This window comes from Populus trichocarpa, chromosome 10 (genome assembly GCF_000002775.5).
Source record: "Populus trichocarpa isolate Nisqually-1 chromosome 10, P.trichocarpa_v4.1, whole genome shotgun sequence".
NCBI classification, from domain to species: domain Eukaryota; kingdom Viridiplantae; phylum Streptophyta; class Magnoliopsida; order Malpighiales; family Salicaceae; genus Populus; species Populus trichocarpa.
The window spans coordinates 1,309,504-1,316,967 of record NC_037294.2 but is presented as its reverse complement, the minus strand read 5'-3'; the positions used below and the strand labels follow the sequence as shown (position 1 = coordinate 1,316,967).

The following is a 7,464-nucleotide window of genomic DNA, read 5'->3' as shown; positions in this document are numbered from 1 at the left end:
TAAACCAATCGTGTAACACCCTGTAATTTAGTACATTTATAAAAGGACTTTGAGCCTTAACTTTAAAAAAAATGGGTATTTTTTTTTCATCCACCGAACTTATCTGAGACTTGCCGAAATTTTCACTGAAATTTCGGCAGAGTTTCCTTTATACCTGGAGTCCCAAGTTATCGACAATCATCCTGTACAGTTATACTCATTTCTCCATCATATCATAATCATGTAGAACCTCAACAGCACATCATTCATGGTACATGCCTCACATTTCGCATGCTCATTTCTTTCCCATTAACACACATAATTCATAATAATTACACACATAATTCATAATAATTGGAAGTAAACAAACTAAGATTACAAATACAGAATAGTACATTTTTATGTCCCGACACTTAATGTAAAAGGAGTACTATTACATATTAAGTCATTTAGTTCCTTAAAGACAAAATACATTAATGTTCATCTTCTTATTCAATCATACAAAAGGAGACTAGAGGACCTAAAACGCTACTCCTGGCGTGAATCTGAAGGACCTGCAATTTCATAATGTATATAATAAATATAGCATAAAAGGAAAATCACACAATACATGCACCGGTAATTAAACATATATTCAACGATATGCAATTATAGTTCCTTGAAATTCTCATTTGTCCTTCCATTATTACGTCTCTATTCATCTTTCCTAGAATCATTTAACATTTTCATTTTATATCTCGTTTCACCTCACGAGTGCATTTAATTTGTTATAATATCTACCACGTGATTTCTCTCTCTCTTACTCTATCTCTTTATATCAATTTCAATCCCAACATCTATTATACCCATTATGGCTTTTCCATATAAATCGTCAAACTCGTCATGATTTCGGTCCAATTTTTGTTTATAAATATATTCAACTTACATATTTCTTGTGCCCATTTCGACACATTCCAATGTTTCTTTAGATTTTCAGTAAAATCTCTCATTATTATGGAACCTACCATCATTTTCACAATATTCACATCCGACCCATCTTTAAATAATATGAATATCATACATACATCATTCTATTTAATTCATCAACCTAATCTCATTCAACCACTATAATTAAGGCCAAATTTCATTATCTATCACTATTATTGGCATTTTATTACACTATTATAATTATCACCAAATTCTTGTCATGCCAACAACAACACAAATCCTTAATACAACATATTTACATTATTAGTCATAATTTCTTTGACATCCTCCATGTGCGCAGTACATGATTCTCAAATTATATCAATTACAATTCATCAATTCATTCAAAATACATCATATATGTATATATAGCATTGCATTCCTCAAGTGTATAACACCTACCATGGTTAATGGACTTCTATTCTCACGTCTCAAGCGATACGATATTTGCCTCCATGCTTCACAAGAATTTAGATCTTCATCAGTTTTTTTTTAATTTCTTCAATAATCCATAACATAAACTCAAATTACCATTTTTTTTTTTAATAGTTAGGTGTCATCCAACATTCCATTTATAATCTGACAAGTCAATCATCCCGGCAATATTAACACCACACAAGTAAGTTTAACTCAAGTTGCATATTCCGGTCATTAGAAAACAAAACTGATGCCACTAGCCCATCACCGGGTAACTAGTTCCTTCGCCCATCTTATTCCATAATTTTCAATCAATATCCGCCTCTTCAAGGCCGAAAGAATAATCCTATCAAGATGTCAATCCCCATTTCATTAATATTTTTAATTATTCCATATCAGAAATATCATTATAATACCTCTCCCCTAAAACTTGGAAGGGAATGCTGACACTAATAAATTTTCATTAGTGTTATTAGTCTCCCATATCTGGATCGGCTAATCAAATTCATTGTAAATGTCAAAATTAATACCACTGATTGATGTCATCGACTATTTCTAACCTGAAATAGCCAATCAGATTTTTCTTTCCATAATATCTTGGAATATTTCCGGAAATGTTGATGTCAAGATTCTTGGCATCATTAGCTTTCACTTTAGGAATAGCTAGTCAAGTTTCATGTGATTGCCGATATCGACAACACCGGTCGATATCATTAACTATTCTCACCTGAATAGTTAATCAAATTCAGTATCCCTCATTTTCAGGGATGATTATGCCGATGGATGTTTATGCCGATGTTAGTAAACCTTACTAACATCATTAGCCTCCGCATTCGGGACCGGCTAATCAAGTTTCGTGTGATTGCCGATATCAACAGCACCGGTCAATATCATTAACTATTCTCACCCGAATAGTTAATCAAGTTTAGTATCCCTCGTTTTCAGGGATGATTATGCCGATGGATTATTATGCCGATGTTAGTACACCTTACTAACATCATTAGCCTCCACATTCGAGACCGGCTAATCAAGTTTTGTGTGATTGCCGATATCAACAACACCGGTCGATATCATTAACTATTCTCACCCGAATAGTTAATCAAATTCAGTATCCCTCATTTTCAGGGATGATTATGCCGATGGATTATTATGCCGATGTTAGTAAACCTTACTAACATCATTAGCCTCCGCATTCGGGACCGGCTAATCAAGTTCGAGGAACGATCATCAACGAAGTCTATTAGTGTAATTCATATTCTTAACCCAATCAAGTACTCAAATCCATTTTTAATTTCTCGTTTATTTCACTTTATCCTTTCTCTTTGTGGTTTCACCCATTGACGCAAAGACCAAGAATTTAATAAGTTGGTAAATTAACGCTACGTAAAAAGTGTAGGTATAGAACACCTACCAGCTGCAGAAGCTCAACTCGCTCTTCCTTGTTGTTGTTGTGTCCCTCCTGCAATCCCTCCTTAAGCTCCTACTATACGAGCTCTTAAGAAGTCGAGTGAATGCTTCTCCTACATTTTTAATATAACATCTTGAATCAATATTTGAATCTTCCCGATTTATTCATAATATTCATAAATTCACAAAATCAAATACTTCCGTAAACAATTTCCATGGATGTTCAAAGACATGAATTCTCGTCACCGATTTTCTAAAGTCCCAAGACATTTAATCTATCACCAAACAATGTAATTTAACTTAAATTTCATCAATGACTACACATGCCAAATTTTTCCAAAGCACACTCAAAATGATTCCTTATATCATAATTCAACTTACAACATCCCTTACCATGATTTCTCATTCCAACACAACCAAAGTATTAATCAATCACTATTCTTTATAGAATTTAACTATACCATCACTTATCAACACATCAAACATGACTCAAACACAACACAAACACAACCATCATCATTAAACCCATTGCCATTATCCTTAGTCCCAAAACATACTTTTTTATGCTAAACCTCAAATTCTCATTCTATATTTCTCAAACCAAACTTAAAACATCATTCTGTAAATTTAGAATTCAATAAATCCAAATGGTGTAATTATACATCATAATCATTAGAATAACATATCCAAAATTAACATACATCCAACGGTTAAATCTCCCGATATCAGAACAATACCGGACTAACCTGAAAATTGGAGACCTATTGTTCGGGAAGTACAATTTCTGGTAGGAATGTTTGTTTCCGATCTTAACCGTTCAGAATTTATATAACATCTGGATGAACAACATATCCAAAATCCTGACCAATCCAACGGTGAAACAATGATATAACGTCCGACGAACAAGGCTATCTTGAAGGATGATTTTCCAGAAATGTTCCTCTGGTGACAGCCCTCAAAAGAAGTCTGCTATTTACAATCCCTCCGGTCAGAATGTAGGTGACATTGAGTATGATAACGTATCCAAAAATCAATCTAATCCAACGGTGGCAAGTCAAAATATGGCTGCCGAAGTTCCTGCCCTGTTGCAATCCCAAAACTCATAATTTCAAATCAATTTATTCCTTTTATTTTTCAGCAAATCAAGCCATTATCATGCAATTAATCTCAAAATTCACAAGAACAAGAGGTTTTCTTCTCCTCATGCAAGAACAAGAGAGAAAAATGAAATTACTAAAGGGTATGTTGCTTACCTTAGCTACTTTAACTTATTTCAATGAATTCTTGCAAAAATTTACAAAAATCATGTCCTCTTCCAATTTCTAGCTTCTTCCCTTTGTTTCTCTCAAGCTCTATAACTCTCTAAGTTGTCACTTAATTTGTTTTCTTGGATATAATCCTCCTAAGAACACTCCCTTTTGATTTAGCTTGAAGAAATGAAGAGAAAATGAAGAAAATGGGACAAAACAAATGGTCTCCCTCCTGTTTTTCCATTTGCAGAGGACGTGCTCTGTTTTTAAAGAGAGGAGAGGAGAGTATTTGTCTTGATAAATTACAAAAATGCCCTTATTAATGCCCCTTGTGTCATCTTCTTTAATTTACCCGATTTTCAGTACTCTCGTAAAGCCTTCCCAAACTCCGATTGACATGAAATTGGAACCTAATATAAAACAATATGTCTGGAGATTCCTTATAAAATTTCAGCCCGATCCAACGGTCGGATTGAGATATATCATTGATACCGTAAAACTAGACAATCAGTGTATTTTACGCTAAAATCTGAATTTCATGCATTAATTCATTTACTTAGATCCTCATGACATTTCCCCTTAATTTATACTTAATAAATTCAATATTACCACATTTATCACTAATTTGTCAAAATAAGTTTTTTTTTTTTACCGGGGTTTACATATCTTCTGGTTTTTCTTTCTTATTCTTTTATCCATTGAAACTCGTCACTGGTTTCGCCAACGTTACAAGTTTTAAACTAAAAAATCATGACTCTCTTTTTTACTTCAAAAATACCTTTAAATTTGTTTATGGAGATCATTCTCTCTCTCACATGACACATTTATTGCCATTCCTATTATTTATTCATTTCTTTCATACGAATATCCATTACTCATCGAAACCTCATTACTTCGAACCTATGTGTTTTTTTATTATTATTATTTATTTTTATTTACGGGGGCTTACAAATCGACTAGTTCCCTACCAGTGGATCGGTTCCTCTATTCTTTATAAAAACAAGAAATCGAGTTCAATTTTCAAAACCCCTTCCTAAACTTGATTTCTTCATAACTCGTAGCAAATCTCTTATTTTGGTAAAAACATCATATTCAACTAGTTTTGTGAAAATATCTGCAACTTGCTCTTGTGCCTTTACATACTTGGCTTCAATTTGTTTGTAATGCAATCTCTTAGGTAATGAAATCTTGTGTCAATGTACTTATTTCTGTCATGAAAAACTTGAGTTTTAGCTAAGGCAATGGCTAATGAGTTGTCCACATAAATCTATGTAGACTTCTCTTATGGGATCCGTAATACTTTCAATAATCTTATTAGCCATATGGAATGACAAACACATGATGTAGTAGTTATATATTCAACTTCACATGTTGATAAAGTGACTATAGATTGCTTTTTTAAACACCATGTGAACGTTGTGTCTTCCATGTAGAAAACAAAACCAATAGTGCTCTTTTTATCGTCCATATATCTAGCTCAATCACTATCATTGTAACCCACAAGATCAAAGCTATTAGAATATCCATAAAACAAGCCAAAATCAACAGTACCTTTGATATACCGAAGAACTCACTTCAAAGCTTTGAAGTGTCATAGTTGGTGTATCCATAGACCTCACTACAAGATTTCACAATTTTACCGACAGACATATTCTGTCGGTGTGTGATTAGCAGTTCGTCGGTGATTTATTTACCGACGTCATCACCGACGGATTACTTCCGTCGGCTTTCCTTTCGTCGGTGATTCCCCATTCCGTCGCTATATTGGTCGGCAAAACAAAAAAATCATTTGCCGATGGTTTTACAGCCGGAATTTGCGCGCCAAAAAAAATGATTCCCGCTTGAAATATACCGACGGATTTTTATTACGTCGGTGATATCATGATTTACCGACGGCTACTTACCGTCGGTAAATCTGTCGGTGAGTGTATGAAATACCGACCGAATATATCCGTCTGTGAATTCGTCGGTAAGTGTGGGTCAAAGGCCGACGGATTAAGTCTGTCGGTAAGGCTGTCGGTGAGTGTTTATAATACCGATCGAATATATTCGTCTGTAAATGCGTCGGTGAATGCTACTGTCAGATGCCGACAGATTAATTCCGTCGGTAAAACCCTTGGTAATAGTTTTTCTAAATTTGTTTTTAAAAAATTATTTAGAATATATAATATAAAACTATATAAATTAATGGTAATAAAAACCAATTATGCAAATAAAATTTATATTAAACATCAACAAAAAAAAATCAAAGTCAAATAATATTCATTACAAACTGAATATGTTTCAAAAAAAATATTAAATGAAGTTTTAAAGGTAAATAATGTTTATTACAAATTAATATAAAGGTGGAGCTGGAGGAGGAGGATGAGATCCTGGAGGAGGAGGCTGGTGGTTATACGGCGAAAAAGGATTACGCGCACATGTTCCACTATGTGTTGCCATGTTCATGACCATTTCGCGAAGCTGGTCATAAGCTGCTTTTTGTTGTTCATAAGCCGCTTTTTGTTGTTCATACTCCGTTTTTTGTTGTGCTTGAGACGCTTTGATTTGCGCTTTGATTTGTTCAGACTCCGTTCTTTGTTGTGCATGCGACGCTTTGAGTTGTGCGTACTCCGCTGATAGGTGGTCGTATTTGTAGGTGAGCTGAGTCGTGTGTTGCTGCAAGGCCACGAACTTTTTAGATTGGGAGCTCGATATTGATTGGGAGCTCCCAACGGTTGAAACACTACGGGTCGACCGCAAGTTGTCAGCCGTAGTGTTGGAGAGCCCGTAAACCTGATTTTTATCGGGTCCACCTGACGATCCAACCTCCATCCACAAATCCGAATCGAATTCTGGATGGGTCAAAATATCGTCCCCATATCTCTCCCTCAATCGATTATTATAGGTCTCCTGAAATTAAAAAAAGTAATCATCATATTCAATTCAATAAACATAATAACTTACAAAATAAAATGGTCGAACAAACATACCACGAAATGTTGAGAATGGTTATCAACGAACTGTTGCGCCCCTTTTTGGCGGTCTTGACTCCGCACGTGCGTCTCCACAAACAGCTCCATTGGGCTCGGCTCACGTCCAAGAGATGCAGCCTATAAAGAAAAAAGATATATTAACAACAACTTAATTTAACGATATATTTCATTTAAATTAATCTTACCATCCGTTTCGCATGTGCAGCAAACAGAATGGAGCCGCCAGTGTGCGTTGTCACCGAGCCATGAATTGGCCGATTCCGGTTGCCAGCACCAGACTATGAGCGTCGTGTGAACCGCTCAGACGTCACGTGCTCAAGATAGTGCGGCCATATATCTTCCGGGATGTATATCGGTTTGAAATCCCTCCAAACCGCAACATCGTTCTAGCCTTGGAAACCCCTATTCCTCGCGGTTTTTTTTGCCCTTTTTTGTGCTTCATACCAAAAATCACGCAACCTACTTCACAC

The 7,464-nt window shown here is 35.2% G+C and overlaps 1 long non-coding RNA gene across 1 annotated transcript; it reads right to left on the bottom strand.

The window, feature by feature from the left end:
- Nucleotides 1–371: 371 nt before the first annotated feature.
- Nucleotides 372–3,693, bottom strand: LOC112325508 (uncharacterized). The gene is made up of 3 exons (XR_002979513.2): nt 3,516–3,693; nt 2,774–2,882; nt 372–533 (listed from the first exon to the last, which is right to left on the bottom strand). It is a non-coding gene; the product is annotated as an uncharacterized LOC112325508 (long non-coding RNA).
- Nucleotides 3,694–7,464: the final 3,771 nt, after the last annotated feature.